The sequence below is a fragment of the Notamacropus eugenii genome, chromosome 3 (assembly GCF_028372415.1).
Source record: "Notamacropus eugenii isolate mMacEug1 chromosome 3, mMacEug1.pri_v2, whole genome shotgun sequence".
In the NCBI taxonomy this organism is placed as follows: Eukaryota; Metazoa; Chordata; class Mammalia; order Diprotodontia; family Macropodidae; genus Notamacropus; species Notamacropus eugenii.
Window position 1 is genome coordinate 463267849 of NC_092874.1, and position 20784 is coordinate 463288632.

A 20784-nucleotide genomic window follows, 5' to 3' on the forward strand; every position below is an offset into this window, starting at 1 on the left:
CATAGCTGGAATAAAGAGCTTTGCACTTAAAATTTTTGGTGCTGTACTCTCCAGTCATGTCTCTGATTCTTTCTATCTGTGCAACTCAGAGGAAGTCATTAAAACCTTTGTAAGCCTCAGCTTTCCCATCTGTAAAATGGAGATATTAGTAGTCAATTCGTAGGAATGGTGGGTGAGAAGGTCAAAGAAGGGAGTATTCAGAACATCTTATGAAGTGTTTTACATGTAATATCTCATTTGATCCTCACAACCTTGTGAAGTAGGTGCTATTTATTAACCCCGTTTTACAGATAAAGAAACTGAGGCTGAGCAAAGTTAAATAGCTTTCCCAGGATTACCACATAGAAGGTACGGTATAAATTCAGGTCTTCCCGACTCCCAGGTTTAGCACTCTGCCTCTTGTGTCACTTTGCTGCTTCAGTCATAGTTTTTAGAGAAGAAAGGACTGTAGTGACCATCTGGTCCCACTCCCTGATTTTTGTGGATGAGAAAACTGAAGTCTAAAGACCTAGGTGACCAGACCAAGGTCATACACAGTTAGTAAGAATCAGGTAAGATTTGAACATGGATCTTCTGATTCCACACCCATTGATCATTTCATGGTCTCTACCTATGTGGTCTTGGGCAATTTCACTTCCTCTCATTCTTTTTTTTAATTAATTAATTTATTTCTCCCGTCATTTTCTTTCAGGTGAAGGGGTTACCCTCCCTTGAAGGAGGGTTCCATGAGGGTGGAATACACCATACAAATCCAGACTTTTTTGAAATGTTGGTTAATTTGAAGGGATTTTTCCCCTTTCCTATTAAAAAATTATTACGAGATGTGTTTCTTGTTGTAGAAGGAAAAATATATGTATTTTAGGAAGCGTAAGTCATGTGAAGTCGGATAAGTGAAAAGCTATTTTAAATAATAAAATGAGGGACTTGGATTATATGACTTCTAAGGTCACTTTCAGCTTGGAAGCTGTGATCTTCTGTCAAGCATGTCAAAGCGTTCTCTAGGTTATCCATCATTCTGGTTGTTGGGGTTTCTGCTATAGAGTGCCATGTCTAGTCAGGAAAATATGAATTCAAATCTAGCCTCCGACACTTACTAGCTGCGTGCCCCTGGACAAGTCATTCAAGCTGTTTGACTCTGTTTCATCAGAAGAGAAATGGGAGAAAATGTAAAAAGGGGGAAATAATAGCACTTACTTCTCAGGTAAGTTGTGAGCATCCAATGAGATAATAATTGTAGAACACTTAGCACAGTGCCTGGCACATAGTAAGCAGTATATAATTGCTACTTACTGTTATTATTAATTATTATTATTGTTCTGGGGAGTGAATGGGAAGATGACATATACATTTTTTAAAAGTCTTGATTTTAAGAAATACGTTTGGGGAAGGGGATAGCGCTTCAAACAAATGGTCAAAGGTGGTTCAATCATATTCACAGAATATGCATAGATTTCATAGTTTTTATTGGTGAACTTGCCCTACTACTGTTGGAAACACAGTCCTGGAGCAGTTCTGAAGCTCAGAGTCATTCAGAGCTATTCTAAACTGCTGACTTCGGGGCTTCAAATCCCACCTGGGAAGCTTACTGTCTGTATGATCTGGCAGGTAACAACTTAACTGGATCCCCATTTCTTCATCTGTCAAATGAGAGGGTGTGTAGCATGCCCCTGAGGCCCATCCCAACTCCAGAGCTCGGTCTATCTGATCTGATATGTTCAGCCCTGTGCAAGTGCCTTGAGGAAGAAGTAAGGAACCAGCAGTATAGACAAACTACTTGTAGACAATGACCCAGTGCACGAAACTGTGACCCAGATAAAAAAAATGCAGAAACGTCCATGTGCTGGTAAGGAGACAGCAAGGAGACACACTTCAGGAAAACCTTTGATGCCTAATAAGGTGTAGGGGGGTAAAAGGTTTAGATAGATTCAACCAACAGGCATTTATTCACCACTTATTGGGGAGCAGGTACTACGCGGCTAGACCCTACTACCCTACGAGACAAAAAAATGAAACGGTTTCTTCCTTCAAGGAATTTATATTCAATTGAGATAGACAACATGTGTGAATATAAGTACACATACATGTATATATATGTATGCACATACACACATATCAACATGCCTACATTTATGTATGTATGTATGTGTATATAAATTAACAAACCTATTAACGGTACTGGAAGCATTTTGAGGTGGAGGATCCTCCTTGTCCAGAGACACACAGGCAGTGTGTGTTGGAGGTGAGACTTGAAAACAGGTCTTGCTTACTTGAAATCCTTTATTCACCAGGTCGTACTGACTCTCAAAGGTTAGAGAAAGATAGAGAAAGGTCACTGGGTTTAGTAAGATGGAAATTATTGATGGTTTTTGAAAGGGACATTTCTGTGGAATGCTGGAGAAAAACATCTGCCTTGCTTTGCAAATAAATAAGCATCCTCACTCTAGAGCGTGGGTTCTTAACTTGGGGTCCACAGACTCCCAAGGGATCCATGAAGAATTTACAATGAATCTGCCAACTTGGATGGGAAAAAATTGTATCTTCATTTTGTCTGACCCCAAATTTGATTTTGTCATTTCCTTCACTTAGTTTAAAACACTACTCACAGTACTGACTGCCAAGGGGGTCTGTGTCACACAAAAAGTTAAGAATCTCTGCTCTGGAGGGCATGACGGCTGTCATGATAGTCATCTCTTAGAAGGCATGAAATGAGAGAAAGATATCTTTTGTTTATGGAGTGAGTCATCTCTGCCCCCTGCTTCAGAAAGCTCACCAGAATCTGACCCCCTCTTTGAGACTATTTCCTAACCCACCTTTTCCCGGAAGATCTCCTTGGTTCTCACTCTGCCTAATGAACTTCTTGAATTTGTCAGATGCAGTATTTCTATGTTATCAATAATTTATGTGACCCCTTTTTCAGACTAAATTCCTTGAGAGCAAAGATCTCACCTTGGGCTTCAAGGAAAGAAAATCTCCATCAGTTTAAGCTCTCCAGAAATGGAATAGATTGTCTTGGGAAACTGTAGGTTCATCATTCCTAGAGACAAGTCATCCCCAAAAGTCTGCATGTGAGTTGTTTGGATGTGTATTAGAGGAGTATGTTTTCAGGGATGGGATGGGTTACGTGGCCACTGAGGTCCCCTCCAATGCTCAAATTTCATGATCCTGTGATTTCAAGGGAAGAAAGGACACGATAGGTTGGAGAAAGGGATGAGTTGGAAAGCAGTGGAGGCAGGGAAAGTAAAGCCCTCATTTGGGAAGTTTGGCAAGGGCAAGAAGGAGAGAATCAGAAGGAGGCAACCAGGTATTTATCACTTCAAAGTGACTTACTCCAGCTTCCCCATTACTTATACTTATCCATTACTTATGCTAGCTGAAACACGAAAATCCAAACTTAGAAAGGGATAAATCAGGAGATGATTATCCACTTTACAAAATGGTTCTTTGCCTTCCAAAAGGATTCATGATAGGATGGCTTTCAATAGCCAGGTCCCCTGGTAAAATAAAACTTGATTTATAAAATTTTGATTTACACAGCGTTTTCCTGGAACACATTGAGTGCATTAAGCAAGGTGCACCAAAGCAGTTAAATGATCCATCAACAATGAATTTCTAGGAGTCTGCTACAGGGGCTAACAAATTATAAGAGATTCCAGGAGCCTTCCAAACTAAGTGATTAGAAACCTTTCTATAGATAACATCCCTACTCTCTATTTACCACTACAAACTAAGGGAAAATCAAGATCCTTTAACTAGTTTCCTATGAAATTCATAAAATTGCAGACTCTCAGAATTGGAAGGGAACTCAAAGATTGTATAATACCAGTATTCCTAAGCTAGGGTTAGTGAACTTAGACACATCTGTCTCTGTTTCTGGAGAGAGAGAGACACAGAGAGAGAGAGAGAGAGAGAGAGAGAGAGAGAGAGAGAGAGAGAGAGAGAGAGAGAGAGAGAGAGAGAGAGAGAGAGAGAGGAGACAGAGACAGAGAGAGACAGACAGAGAGACAGAGACAGAGAAAGATAGAGATAGACACAGACAGAGATAGAGAGATAGATAGATAGATAGATAGATAGATAGATAGAGAGAGAGAGAGAGAGAGAGAGAGAGAGAGAGAGAGAGAGAGGACAGATAGATGATAGAAGATCAATTTCAAATTTTGTTTTTTAAAAAATGCTGTGTATTTTATGCATTGAAAGATATTATTCTGACTTCACTAGATTGTCCAAGGGTTCCATAACACACAAAAACAGTCCAGAAACTTCTCATCTAGTCCAACCCTTCTGAAAAAGATCTCTACCACATCTCTGAGAAGTGGTCCTCTAGCCTTTGCTCAAAGACTTCAACTGGGTGAGCCAAAGAAAACCAGATTAACTCCTGTAAGGGGGAAAAACTTTAAAGAACTTGAAAAACAGTTCTCTAACTATTCAATTATTCAAATCAATAATTGTGATGACAGTATTGCAATTAGGCGGTGACGTGGATAGAGTACTGGGCCTGAACATCTACATGAGTTCCTCTCTGGCCACAGATACTTACTTAGTAGCTTCATGACCTTGGCTAAGTCACTTAACCCTGTGCCTCAGTTTCTTCATCTGTAAAATGAGCTGGAGAAGGAAAAAGCGACCCACTCTTGTATTTCTGCTAAGAAAACTCCAAAATTGGGTTACGAACAGTTGGATTTTTGGTACCCAAAGGTAAGTCTGTCCATTGATCCCTACTACTTTCTTTTCCTTATTAGATTCAGCCCAATGTTCAAGTTCATCAAGATCTTTTTCCATTCTGACTCCACCATCCTGTGCCTTAGCTACTGCACTTTCTTAAGCAGATGCGCTGCTAAAAGATTCCTTCTGAATTTTCACAGCTGTGACATTTGAGTTACAATTGTAAGAGCCCAGATTGATGAGAGCTGTTTTAATGCAGCACTTACTTACAATTTGTGGACATAATGAGCTTGCTCTGAAGATCTCGGCAGATGAAGGGGTACCTTTTGGAAAGAATTTCCACTTATCGGTCGTGTTTTTCGTGAGCTCACTTAGAGTTCAGTTAATATAGGTGGCAATCAGCCTCAGAAGAAACTCAATTTGGTCTTTAACATGCTTTGTTGGATTCCTGTTTTTAATGCAGCGCCGACTAAGGCATTTTTTCAGTAGCTGGACCAACCTGAGCTTGGGATCTAGAGCATTGATTTTATTTCTTTTTTAAGAAATATATATGTGCATATACATCCATATAGATGTGCACACCAATGTCTTTTAAAAATATAATTATATATAAATTTAGATATATATCTTTAAAAAATAAAAGCAGTCCTCTAGACCATATGTATGTACATATATATGTGCAGCTACATACACACATCCATATTACGTATGGTGTTCCAAAAGTCTTTGTATAATTTTAAGCTATTAAAACGTACGTGTGTATGTGTGAACAAACTTACATTAGCGCACGGTGTAGTGGAAAGAGCACCAGATTCTGAATCTGCTTTTTCCTACTTGTATCAATTATGGTAAATCACTCCACCTTTCTGGACCTCATCTAAAAGGAGAAGTTTGGATTAGGTGACTTCTAAGGTCCCTCACAGCTTAAAATCTATAATCCTATGAATTAGCTTATTAAAAAGAACCAAATGAACAAAAAACTCTTTTTATGGTCTTGCAAATAAGACCCCCTTAAATAAACACTGTGTAACTGCCTTTTATTATGTTTGATTTTATATACAAAACCTCCATCTTTTTCTTTTTTTTGAGGAATGGGAAGTATGAACCTGTCATATCAGTGAAACACAACTCTCAGTATGGAAGCTCCTGCTATCAAAGCAGAGTAAGTTCAAGTTCTAGAAAACTGCTCAAGGTTGGGGAGGGTGCAGTTTGCACAGTAGCTAAGTGACTTGTCTAGAGTCTTGCCTAGTTATTTTGTGTGGGAAACATGGCTTAAATCCAGATGTTTCTCAATCCAAGGCTGGCTCCTTATCTACTAGGCCATATTACCTTTCATTCACTCCTTTTTTTTTTTGATCTGATAAGTGATTTTATTAGGTCCTAGTGAAGAATTCCCTGTACCTATGGATACTGGCACCATTTGGTCTTAGAGAACTGCCTAGAACATTATATGACTTGTCTAGTCCCACAACCAGTGACAGAGATGAAATTTTAACCTAGACCTCACTGACTCCAAGACCATTTCTGTCTCTACTGTATGCCACCCTGCTTTTTCATTTTTCTTTTCTTAGATGATGAGTGGGTAAAAAGATTTTGTGCAGTGCTCTTTCCTGCATCATTATTTTATAAATACCTTCCCATGTATTAGCACAGTTCCTGTAATTATCAATTTTGATAGTGGCATATTTACATACCACCTTTCTATGTCCTTTGGGGGTGCCTCCACCCCCGGCCACGCAGACTTAAATCTGAGCTTCTTCGGCTCACGCTCACAATACAAACTCAGATTACAATTTCACACTAACAGCATCTTTACAGATTTGGGGGATTATAATCAGATTGTCAGAGGTTAGAAGGAGATTCTGTGATGCCTAATTCTACTTTCTGTACTGAAGGCCACTCTAATTTCAGGCGGATCACCCAGACAAAGCTGAGTACATTTCTGCAGATGACGTGATGCCTTGTGCTGGTCTCGGATTCAAATCTTTTGAAACAATCGTCTCTTATCTCTCTCCCCCACAAAGGCCAAAGCAATGAATCTTTGTGTCATAAGGCTGTTCTGATATAACTCTCCCATGGTTTATATTCTCATCTTAAATCTGTTCTAAGCACAGTAGTTTTAAAAAAAAAAACACCTCTCATTTGGGATCTGCAGAGATGTCCTCATTGCTTCAGAAACTTTGCTCACATACTCTCTGACATTTAAAGAAATACCTTGAATTGAATTTTAAATTCCATAATGAAATAAGTGACAGGAAGAACAAATTCCTCTAACATTTGGTGCTGCTAAATACCTTATTGCAGATGGGAAATCGTTACCATTAACAGCGTGAACAAAGTCAATTTTATTTTAAAATTTGCAACAGGAAACAAAAAAAGGTGCCAGTTGGGCATTTTTCTAGATGAGCCCAAAGTATAACAATAATAGCTGACATTTGCGTGGTACTTTAAGGTTTACAAAACACTTACTATCTCATTTGTGATAATTATAATATCCATGTGAAGTAGGTTATAACATACGGAGGAGAGGAATGAGACTCAGAGCATAAATGCCTTTCCCTGGTTCAGATGGCTAATTCAAGTCCAAAGTGGGATCTGAGCCAATGCCTTCTGGACCTTAAGTGCAGTACTCTCCTAGGTCATGTTGTCCCTCATGTATATTTTGTTAAGAATCATAGCTATGTGTGTTGCAGAAATACTTAATTAACAAACAAATTTAAAAATGAAAATAATATTGGGGAGAGTTCAAAAAGAGTAAACAATTTAAAAAATATTGAACATGATAAATGTAAGTTGGAACTTTGTCTAGAAAATACATTATATTTTCTGGCCTAAAATAGAAAGGCACACTATGTAAATTTGTTCAAAATTTCATTAGCCAGTGTTCCATGTACATAATAGTGGCTTTCTGCAAATAAATGTAGTCAAGTAAAATAAATAAGTTTTGCAAAATGAATGACTTGAGTCATAGTTGGCTAATTATTTAAAATATAGAACTGTAAAAGGCAACTCAACTAAATCAATCATTTCTCCCATTGTAGCTTAAATCCAAATTTCACCTTCTCGTTATTAAAGAAAAGCAGTGTGGTACAGTGGAGAGAGCTCATGCATTTGGAGTCAAAGGACCTGAATTTTGTCCTGGTTATGCAATCTGTGTGACTGGGCCAGTTACTTTGAGGCTCAAATCTGTAAAATAAGAGGGCTGGCCAAAGGGTCATAAAACCATGCATACATACCCTTTGATGCAGCAATGCCAATATTAGGTGTGTATCTCAAAGGGATTTTTTTAAATGGGGAAAACGACCCACATGTACAAAAATACTGATAGTATCTCTTTTTGTGGTGGCAAAGATTGGAAATTGAGGGGATGTTCATCAATTGGGGAATGACTGAACAAGTTGTAGTGTATGATTGTGATAGAATATTATTGTGCTATAAGAAATGACAAGCGCATTATTTCAGAAAAAAAAAACCTGGAAAGACTTTCATGAGTTGATGCAAAAGTGAAATGAGCAGAACTAGGAGAACACTGTACAAAGTAACATCAGAATTATAAGACAAAGAACTGTGAATGACTTATACAATGATCTAAGACAATTCCAAAGGATTCATGATGAAAATGCTATCCACCTCTAGAGAAGGAGCTGATGGAGTCTGAATGTGGACTGAAGCACAATGCTTTTCCCATTCTTTATTTTTGGTGTGTGTAGGATTTTTTGGTTTGTATTTTCTTTCACAACATGACTAATACGGAAATATATGTTTTGCATGATTACATATGTATAACCTTTATCAAATTGCTTACCATCTCCGGAAAGGGGGAGGTGCAAGAGGGAGAAAGAGAATTTGGAACTAAAAATTTAGAAAAAAATTAATATTAAAAATTATTTTTACATGTAATTGGAAAAAATAAGATAATTTTTGAAAATGAGAAAGCTGGACTAGATCTGTGATCCAATTAAAAAGGGAATATTTTCAAACTAGTTGCCCCATTTTCTAGAGTGGAGGTCAGCAAACTATGGCCTGTAGGCTAAATCCAGTCTCCACCACTTGTTTTTATATGACCTGGAAGCTGAAGTTTGTCAGCCCTTGTTCCAGAGAAGTGGTCTATAAACATTTTTATTTATCAGCAAACATTTTTTGAGCATACACTTCCCAATATACAAATGTTTATTTATTCATAAAGTATATTGTTCTTGTTTAATTGTTTCAGTTGTGTCTGACTCTTCATGACCCCATTTGGAGTTTCTTGGCAAAGATACTGGAGTAATTTGTCATTGCCTTCTCCAGCTCATTTTACAGATGAGATTTATAAAGTATAGACCTATACTAATAGTTATGTGATTGTATAAGTTACAAAAATAGACATTTTAAATGAGTGAGCTAAATAATATTTGATTCTAAAGTCAGAAAGGCGATGCTGGAGATTATTGCATAGGAGGGTTATGCATGGTAAGATTTGCAATTCATGAAAATTACTTTGACAGGTGTATGGAGGGTTGATTAACCGGATGTCTATTGCAATACTTCAGGTGAGAGGTGATAAGGACCTATACTGGGAGAGTGGCTATGTGAGTGAAGAGAAGGGCACAGATATAAAGTACATTGTGGAGGTATGAATAATAAGATATGGCAATGAACTGAATATAAGGCATGAGTGAGATAGGGAAACCAAGGATGAAATGAGGTTTTCCAATCAGTGACTTGAAGAATGGTGGCACTTTTGATAAAAATAGGGAATTTTGGAAGTGGGGTGAATTTTGGAAAAGATAATGTAATGAGATCTCTGATAAACTTTTAAACCATCACTGCCTGCTCATTCTCTGTCCCACTAAAAAATGAAAAAAGGAAGGCAAGACTTTTATACAGCAGTGGAATAGTTAATAACTCCCCTCCCTTCATGGCCATGAGGTAATCTGAGGGGCAGAGTAAGCAAATCCTAGGAGACACAGAGTTGCTGCTTTGGATGCCCAGGTCATGGTTAGATTAAAACCATAGTGAGAGACGGATGAGCAGTGAGGATGGGACCTTGAATAACCACAGGAAACCAACTGCAGGAGCAGGTAGAGTGTTGGCAATAATGGTCAGTGTGGTTGAGATAGAGATGAGGCCATCAATCAGCTGTAGTGGGAAGCATGGGATCCAACTCATTCTCCTTGCTGATCCCATACTCCTTGGGGTCATGCTATGATCCCACTTTAAAGACCACAGCTCTGGAGGACAGCATCCTCACTGAAGCTTTGTCCAGCAACATTGGCGACTTGAAAGATCACTTTCTCAAAGACTTAGACTGGGTCCCAAGGTGGAGCTTTTAACCAGGCACATATAATGAAGTTTAGGGAAAAAGGAACCCAAGAACTTTTCCTGGAGTGCTACATCCATCTAACTCAAGATGGACATCACTTAATGGAGGGAAGTTGCTTCTTTTGTTGATGGTTAAGTTAGCCCAGCATAATGGGTACCAGCTGGACGTGAAGTCAAGAACTGAATCGAAATCCTGGCTCTGATATTTCTTTTTTTATTTTATTTTAATTTATGGAATATAAGAAGCATTTCCATAATATAGTATAATAAAAGAAAGATGATAACATATGAAACTGCAAATGTATCATATACAATTTGCTATTCCTTTTAAATTAAAAATAAAGTTATCATGTACATTTCTTTTCTCCTTCCCTCTACCCCTACCTTAGAGATTGTTACCATTAGACACAAATATGTATTTATTTGTATTTATTACACATATATATTACATATGTTATTACTGTTATATATTTGCATATACATTTATAAATATTTCTTTATATACTTTTATTTATCAGTCTTTTTTTCTGGTTGCAGATAATGTCTTTATATGTCTTTTGTAGTTAATCTGGTTATTTATAATATTCAAAATTACTTAATCACTCAAAGTTTTCTTAAAATAATATTGTTGTTATTGTCTGTACGGATGGAGAGAAAAAAATCACATCTTTATTTCAAGATATTTGGTTTCCTTTGTAATCCTATGTATTTTATTTTATGCATTTACATTTTATGCATAGACTCTACCAGACTGCCAGGGGGGTCCATGACATGCAAATGTTAGGAATTTTGTATCAGAGGCAGCTAGGTGAAACTGTGGATATATTGCTGGGTCTGGAGTCTGAAAGATGAGTTCAAATTTTGCTTCATATACATATTAGCTTTGTGATGTTGGGTAAGTAACTTAGCCTTTCTCATCATCTGTTTCCTCAGTTATAAAATGAAGTTGGTTTTAAACATCCTTTCCAGCATCTATGATCTATTCCTGACTCCTAGGTTCATTGTCTACACTGGGAAAAACTCATCAGGAATAAGCCATATCAGACCAAATCTAGCCAGACTCTGTAGGCTAAAATAACTGTTAAACCAACCAAAGCCATGTTTATCTGCTGGTGAAGAAATATATTTCTTACTCCACCAGAACCTTCTTTTATTTTTCTCCCTAGTGTAAGACAAGTTAATTGGGGTGTTCCCCCAATCAGTTTGGTGAACATACCCTTTCTCTTCCCCTGTAGATAATGGCCATATCCATTGGCACTTTTTAACCCAATCAGACAATTCTTGAATGGATTCTAAGAACTAGAGATGCTCCAAAGATGATGAGTTGGCTGGATCTTAGGAGGATTGATTCTAATTGGAGGCAGCTGGTGGCACAATGCACAGAACCTCAGGTCTGGAATCAGGAAATTCTGAGTTCAGATCCAACTTCAGGCACTTACTAGATGTGTGAGCCTGGACAAGTTACTTAATCCTCTGTTTTCCTCAGTTTTCTCAATTGTAAAATCAGGATAATAACAGCACCTGCCTACCAGAATAGTTGAGAGGATCAAATGAGATATTTGTAAAAAGCCCTTAGTTCAGTGACTGGTATACAATAGATGTTATATAAATGCTTATTCCCTCCCTTCTCCATGCCAGTCTATAAAAGATGATTTTTGTCCTTGCTCCTTTTTTGCATTTTTTAGAAGCACAGGAGAGGCAAGAATATCTCTTTTGCTCCGACCACCCACTCACCCTTCACTAGTGTCCAATACACTAGTCTCTAATACAACTGCAGCAACCCAATTACCCATCATCACCAACATCCCCTGCAGGCTGCTTTTAGTAATACATGTCAAGCTTCAGTGCTTGGCCCTGGAGGCCAAAGTGGGGCCTTCCTGAACCACAAGTTTCTGGACACTTTCTGCCCTCTTGTTTCCATTTTTAAGTAAACTCAAAGCCTAGAGATTGAATAGCAGACTTGCAGAACCCAAGAGATAGTAGCAGCTGGGGAAATGATAGCGTTACAGCAGAAGCACATGGCAGGAGCAGGCACGTTCTTGCATTTGGCCCTTGAGAGGAGTTAATGGATAACGGTCCTGATCCTTAATCTCCTGTGCAGAAGAAAAGGGAATTTTGATTTCCCAATCAGTGTGATCCCAGAGCACTGCAATCTGACAGAGAGTGGAGATTTCCTGAGCACCAGCTATTAAGAATGCCTCAAGAGAAACCTTAATTTTGAGAGTTCAGGAGAAGAAACTTTTAGAATAAGAGTTCTTAGATTGCTATTCACAAGCCTCCAAGAAGTCCATAGATAGATTTCAAGAAGTCTCTGAACTTGGATGAGAAAAAAATTCGAAGATGGTGGAGTAGAAAGATACACATACACTAACTCTTCCCCCACAGCCCATAAAATACCTGTAAAGAAAGACTCTCAATAAATTCAAGAGCAGCAAAAGTCACAGAACAATGGAGTGGAGGAGATTTCTGGCCCAGGGTGACCTGAAAGGCCGACTGGAAAGGTCTGTAGCACTGGACATGGAACAGAGCCCAGCCCAGCCTTGGTGGTCCAACACCAGGAGAAGCAGGACTAAGCAGGCTTCAGGGACAGAATCCCCAGTGGCAGCACAGATCCCTCAATCCACAGGCACCAAAGATCAGTGAGAGGGTTTTTTCAGCTGGCCAAGAAGGGAACAGGGCGTCCCCATAGCTCTGGCCTCAGGCAACAGTGGCAGAGGCAGCAGAGGGCAGGGGCTCCCAAGGCAGGCAGCAGCCCACATCCAGGCCTCATCGTAGAGCCCCTGGGGGAATTGAGCCCTGTGTGGCAGCTCTGCCCCCACCTAAATCTCCTGGGGGAATTGAACAGCTCATCTGAATCTCCACCCCTAGTGCTGTCTTGGAGGAACTGGAGGCAAGGTGGCTGTGGAAAGGAAACTCTACTATGCACAGATTCTGGGCACAAAAGTTTCTTGCTGCTCCCAGACCAGTGTACACGCTTGATTTTGCCACCTTGGAGGAACAGAGATGTTACAGATCCACAGAGTATACCCTAGTCTTGACAAAGGACCCAAAAGTCAAGTAACTGGTTAGGAAAATATCCAAAAAAGGGAAAAAAATAAGACTATAGAAGGTTACTTTCTTGGTGAACAGATATCTCCTTCCATCCATTTGGATGAGGAAGAACAATGTTTACCATTAGGGAAACAAATAAAAGTCAAGGCTTCTGTATCCCAAACATTCAAAATAAATTTTCAATGGTCTCAGGCCAAGGAAGAGCTCAAAAAGGATTTTGAAAATCAAGTAAGAGAGGTGGAGGAAAAATTGGAAAGAGAAATGAGAGAGATGCAAGAAAATCATGAAAAGCGAGTCAACAACTTGCTAAAAGAGACCCAAAAAAATGCTAAAGAAACTAACAACTTTACAAATAGGCTAACTCAATTGGCCAAAGAAGTTCAAAAAGTCAGTGAGGAGAAGAATGTTTTAAAAAGCAGAATTAGCCAAATGGAAAAGGAGGTTCAAAATCTCACTGAAGAAAATAGTTCTTTCAAAATTAGAATGGAACAGATGGAGGCTAATGACTTTATGAGAAACCGAGAAATCACAAAACAAAACCAAAAGAATGAAAAAATGGAAGATAATGTGAAATATCTCATTGGAAAAACAACTGACCTGGAAAATAGATCCAGGAGAAACAATTTAAAAATTATGGGACTACCTGAAAGCCATGATCAAAAAAAGAGCCTAGACATCATCTTTCATGAAATTATCAAGGAAAACTGCCCTGATATTCTAGAAACAGAGGGCAAAATAAAAATTGAAAGAATCCACAGATTATCCACATGGTCCCTACAACTGGAGAAGTAACCAGTATTAAAGTGATGACGTGGAAAAGCAACAGATCTGGTTGCCATAGTATATACTGTTACAGTATACTATTGAAACATTGCAGGATCAGTGAGAAGGAGGCTGTCTATCTTGGAGCGCCAAAGTGGTTTGTCTTCATAGGGAAGTAACAAACCACAGATGTCACTACAAGACTGCCTTGGACTCTGGAGCAAGGGTTTTAATAAAAGATCAACATATTGCCCTCATGGTTATCCAAAGTAAGCTTTTTGTATTTTATAGAGTTTCTGTTTGTTTGTTTTTTCCTGTATCTGCTTATGTCCTCATGTGAATCTTTTGCATTTTCTGCAATACTTTTCTGGGGTGAAAGACTGTTCTTCTCTCTCTCTCTCTCTCTCTCTCTCTCTCTCTCTCTCTCTCTCTCTCACTCACACACACACACAGAAACACACATAGATCTTTTCGTTACCTTTAGCACTTTATATAGAAGCTAGGGGATTCCTTTTACAAATATTTGGCAAATATCTGTGAAAACTTAGACATGAGTTGTATTTAGTGATGTCTTGAAGTGATTTTCACCTGTAGGCATAGCTAGCCAAAGAGAGTGATACATTGTGTATCAATTTTTGAGCCAGAGTCTTGGGGTGGGAATGGTCCTTGGCCCGGGTTCACTAATAGTATCCATTCATTTTAATAGTGGACTTCTTGAAATAATGCCCTCATCTATTTTATCTAAATTATGGAAATAACTCTAATGATGGGAATTTCAGATCTTCATAAATCTTTTCTCTTCCCTTAAACCACTCTTTCTGCTGAATCTATCCTAAATCCTTTCTATCATCTCTCTTTTTCCTCCTTTAACTCTTTAAGATTGAAATATTTCCAGGATCTTAGAGCTAGGGAGGAAATAATGATAAAAGGCAGGTAAATTAAGTCATGTACTGTTTCCTTGTAGACCCCTGGCCCTCTTGAATCTATGAAAACTTTTGAACTCAGGTTCAATTTGTAGGGACTTTGAATGGCAGTTCGCTTATGGTGGCTCATTCACCCCAACACAGTTTGAAAAACCTGAAACTCATTCAGAACTAAGTGTTAGCTTGTTCATGAAGTTAATAGTAATGGACTAGGAGGCACCAATGAAACACTCCAACATTTCATTGGAACAGGAATGAAAAGTAAGACAATGAAATAGCATCAAAGCAAACTTCACAATGAATACAAGTACTCCCATTCCCCAGAATCCCAGACTGTCTTGGAAATGAGCTTCTTCAAAAGACTCCCACTCCAATAAGGGGAGACATGAGTTCAGTCTCTCAGTACACAGCCAGAGTATTCACCTGGACATTTCTGGGACTAAAGACTTCAGTGAAAGGGAAGCATGTTTGAGTGGTTCTATCTGATTGCCTCCTAGCAACTCTTCTCTCTTCCTATCTTAATGAAGGTCTTGGCTTAGCCCAAGTCCAGCCCTACTCATCAATTTGCCAAAACGTGGCTAATCTCTAAAGAAGATTCTTGGTTTTCTTGACTCTCCCTGTTCCATGTGATTAAAAACCTGTTAGAGACCTCCTTTCCATCTTCTTGGTGGGAAAAGCTCACCCCAGTGGTTTTGCTGAGCAGGAATAGTGGGAAGGAGCTTCCTGCAACGAGAAAAAAACTCTTTTCCATCATCCCCAGAGCATTAGAACTTGCCTTCCTCCTGCGCATAAGGAGAAGAAGTAGGGACTATCTTCTACCCTCCTTTTACCAGGAGTGTCTGTATGTCATATAACCTGAAAGGACTATCTTCCTTACTCTCTTTTAAATTTCTGTATCTCAACAGTCTATTTCCCTTTTCATTACATACTGTGGGACCAGACTAGATTTCTCTTAGATAGAACTGCTCACAAGTCATTCAATCAATCTGTAAGCTTTTAAGCATCGACTACATGCTGGACACTGAGCTATTCACAAAAACAGAAATGAAACAGCCTCTACTTTCAATGAATGTATCTACGTGGGGGAGGGAATAATGACAAAATGTATACATAAAGGTATAATAGGTATATCTGTATAGGTATATACCTATATACCCAGAAGTATAATAGACATAAGGTAATGGGGAGAGGGGGAAACACTGATTGAAAGGGATCAACTTTGTGTAGGAGATGGTCCTTGAACTGAACTCAGAAGGAAGCTGGGGACTCAAAGAGACAGGGGTGGGGAGGGGTGTTTGACTCAATTACAGAGCCTGGCAAAGGCAGTAATGTATAATGAGGCCAGAAAGATTCAGGTTCTTCGTGAAGTTAGAGAAAACTGGTGACATCTGAAGCGAATTCAAGCCTGGGGTTCTAGCCGTTCATCACCCTAACATACCCTAACACACCCAGGCCAGAAAGTACATGAAATGGTGCATATTTAAACAGAATAGAAATACATGATATGAAAATGAAACAGTAACAATCTTGATTGGGAGTTGGGAGCCTTGGGAGTTGTGTTACTCCTCTAGGCTTCTGGAGAATTTGTAATCCTGTAAGGACTAATTTCATTTAATTAAACTGATAAATCTAATTTATCAATCTAATAAGCCTATTCCCCCATCAAGTTCTGCTCTGATACCAAAGCACAGAGGTGATTCTGAGTTCTGGAAGGTGAGCTCTGACCAGTTCTATCAGCCTGGAGAGGATATGGGGACTAACTGCTAATAGAACTACTGCTGTCTTCTATTGAGGACCAGCCGGGATAGATTTGTTGAAGCCCAGAGCTGTAACTAGGAATTCCGAGCCAAGTTCTTTTGGATGGGCAAGGTAGATACATCTTGGTATATAGAACCTCATGGAGGGAACAGATTCTAAAACACTATCCTATGGTAGGGAGATAAACACCTTAGACTTTTTCCTGGGCCTCTCATGCAAAATGTGGTATAGTTCTCTAGGATGGATGGTGCATAGGAAAGGTTGATGAGCTCCAGTGAAGTCATTCTGGGTAAAAGGGTAAAGATTCTGACCCATGCCATTGTAGTGTGACCTGTAATGCTCAACCCTCTCTTAATCTCTGGGAAAAAGTGACAGGTGGATATGACTTATAGGTTGTCACAGCAGTATGGAAGTGGGTAGAAGAAAAGGGACATAATGGTAATGAGATTCTGTGGGTGAAAATCAAAGGCATGGAACAGAAGTTCAGGCTGTCATGGGGCTAGCAGAGGACTTCATTTCAGAGAGACAGTAGGCCAGATTCACCATGGAGAGGAATCACATCTCATCCCTCATCCATTCTCAACCCTCTCCCACTTTCCCCTTCCCCTCCTCACCTTGGATACCCTGCCCTTTGGAGAAGGAAATTGCAAACCACCCAAAAGTGATCATGAAGAGTCATGCATGGCTGAAAAGTGACTAACTACAACTCTGTCCTAGTTATTACTCTGGTGAAACTCACCACAACCACCAGGTTGACCTCATAGGAAAGGTATTTTTGACCAAAGCAACTGTTATGGACCTTATACTAAGTCACAGAGGGGGTTTCTTCTTAATGAGTAGAGGGAGAATCCATGCCAATAGCAACACAGATCCTGGAAGTACTGAAAAAAAAAACCAAAACAAAACCAGAAAACAAACCCCAAACCATCTAACAGAGGAGTTGATCTGCATTGGCAGAGGTATTTCCCATGTGGATGAGATCTCAGATTCAAGTAATACATAAGAAAGTAATAAGGAACCATACGCTAGAACATGGGTAAAATGCCCATGAGGTAGCTTTGTTTGCTAATTGTTTAAAAGTTTGACTAAAAATTCAATAAAGCAAACAGACTTCTATGTATAATGAACATTAATCTCAAAGCAGATTACCTTTCTGCACTTATACAGGGCTGACTTGCCCACTCTTATGTGTGCTGTTGCCTTTTGGGAATTTGTGATATAATAGAACCTGCACTTCTCCCAGAGCATGGATATTATCAACAAAAGAAAATAAGACACAGGGCAACACTATGAAACTGAAGTTTTCTGTTTTCTTTGGCATCTTGTTTTGTTCTTATACTAGGTAACTGAATATCTATTTCTCTAAAATATTTTGATGGGCTACTTTTGTAATTATAGACATCGATGGCTCCTCACTCTTAAACTCTGCAATCCTGAGAGAAGGCAGGGGAGAAGGCAACAGGAAAACAACATGACTTTGCCCTGGGAGAGAGGAGGGACTCTTAGGGGTGGTGGACAGAAGGAGTGTGCTCTCCCCAATGCTGAATCTTGAGGTGCATCCCAGGTCTCCCCTCCCTAGTCATGGCTCTGCCATTTTTGGCACGGTGATTATTCTGAGCTTTCATTCTATCACCTGAAGAGTAGGTCTGAGAGTCCCAGATGGCTCTCAGGTTGATACCCAGTTTCTATATCCAAACTTTAATTTGAGACAAGATGAGAAATCTGACAGCTGGCCTTCAGAATCAAGTGACTAGGAAGTTCTGAGAGTTCTTGGAGATGATCCAGACGAGAAGTGTCCAACTCATTGCCCATAGGCTGCATGAAGCCAGCAAAACTCCCCACTGTACCAAAACCAAATTCAAATATAATTGGGAAATGTTTCACAAAATAAATAAAAATACATACAGCAAAGATGATTTTTTTTATTTCTTAAAAGTTTTTATTTTTAATTCATGGAATAAAACAAGCATTTCTATAATATAATATAATTAAAAAAGATGATGGCACATGAAACTGCAAATCTCATATAGAACTGGATATTCCTTTTAAATATATAATAAAGTTATAATGTAAATTTCTTTTTCTCTTCCCTCCCCCCACCCAGAGATGACTATCATTAGACAAATACGTATACATAGGTAAAATTGGTCTATCCATATTTGTATTGATCAGTCCTTTCTCTGGATGCAGATAGTGTCCTTCTTTATGTGTCCTTTATAGTTAATTACAATCGTCAAAATGGCTGATTCACTTAAACAGAAAATGTTCATTTGAGATTTTCTCTCATTTCTGTTTGAGTTTGATTCCACTGATCCAGCCCCACTGGGGTGGGGGTGGGGTAGTAGAGAGAGCCCTGGCTCTGTATTTGGAGAATCTTATTTCAAATCCTTCCTCTGATCCGTATTTACCATCTATGTGATACTGGACAAGTCATTTGCCTTCTTGAGATTCAGTTTCCTTATCTTTAAAATGATGCAGTTGAAGTCCCTTCCAGCTCAGAAACTAAAATCCTATGATTCCACCCAAGACATGAATTCCCTCCACAACATTCTTGACAAGTAAACAGCCAGCTTTAGCCTGAATATCCACATTACTGCTCAACTCGAGGCAGAGCACGCCATTTTTAAACTTTTCTACCATTGTTGTTACTTCATGTCTGATTCTTTGTGATCCAATTTGGGGTTTTCTTGGCAAAGATATGGGAATTTTCCATTTTCTTCTCATTTTATAGACGAGGAAACTGAGGTAAATGGTTAAGTGACTTGCCTAGGACCACACAGCTAGTAAGGGTTTGAGGCCAGATTTAAACTTATGTTAATAAATCTTCCTGACTCCAGACTTGGCATTCTAGCCACTGTACCACCTAGCCACCACAAAATCTACCTTATCTTCTCCTCTTAACCATTGATTCTAATGCTACCCTCTAGAGGTCAATTCATCTTCCAGAAGAGAGAGTTAGGGAATCAGGTTTCCAGCCAGTTTTGTAGTTAATTAATCACAGCAAAGATGACTTGGCCATATTCTCCTCTGCCTGTGTTCAGTTGGACAGTCCTTCCCTCTGGCCACATTAATTTATGATCGTATGATTTATTGCAAACAAAGGGCTGCTTTTCAACAGCTAACATAATCAGTCCTTCAGTGTTGGCCCCTACAACCAAATGGTCTATTTTACACTCACTCTGTCATTCCTCCAATAGTTTGTTCCTACTTCATAGCCCTTTGGCAAATAGCCTTTGCAGAGCCCAATAGGCTTTGTCTTAAGAGACATTTCAAATTGCTGCTGGTCTATGCTGCCTGTTCATTCCAAACCTCTCTCCTTGCCTAAGATTGTCTATTTGTGCCTAGATTTGGTCCAATTTCATGTCTGACTAAGCCAGCCATGAAAACTCTTAAAAAATCATATCATTTTATTTTTTCAGTTGGTTTTCCCCACCAAACTTGGTATTGAACTATTAAGACCATCTGGGTCCAGGAAAGCTTATTGCCTCATGAGGTTATCCAAGATGGTATGAATCATCCCTTCTACATGACCTTTCCATTCTATTAAAATAGAAACACAGTTGCTTTAAATTATTTTTGTATTTCCTTATCCTGCCATTTGGGATTGAGATTGGGGTTACACCAGGTTTTAGTGTTGCCAAAATCACTAGTGATTTGGGTTAATTTACTCCAACTGGCCAACTCAATGAAAACAATTAAAGTGGTTGTTGGATTGAATTGACCTATCAAATTTAATCAAACAGAATTGATTGAATGGTAGTGCTCCAGAACAGACAGGGGCAGCCTATATTCAATAAACATATAGTAAGTGCCTCAGAGGTAAACTAGGCATTGTGGGGTAAGCCATGGGCTTTGATCTCCAGAAGCTCATGGTGGAAAAGGTGGGCCTAGCATCTTTCAGCCGTGTAACTCTAGGTAAGTCCCCTAACCTCTCTGAACTTCACTTTCCTATCTCATACAGTTGTTGTGAGAATCAATGGGATGACTGATATTTATATAATTCTTTGCATATGCTGTCTCATTTGAGCCTCACAAAACCCTGGGAGAGAGGGGCTATTATTCCCACTTTACAAACTGAGTCTAGGAGAGGTTAAATGACTCGCCTAGGGTTCCATGACTAGTAAATGACTAAACCAGGATTTGAACTCTGGTCTTTTTGACTGCAAGCCAAATGTTTTAGCTCCTGCACCACATAGCTACCTAACTGATGAATGTAAAATACTTTGTAAATCTTGTCATCTTTGCTGTGACTTATGTGGTTAATGTTAGCTTGATTTATTATTACTATTATCATTATTCAGATTTTTGCTATTATTTGGATCAGACT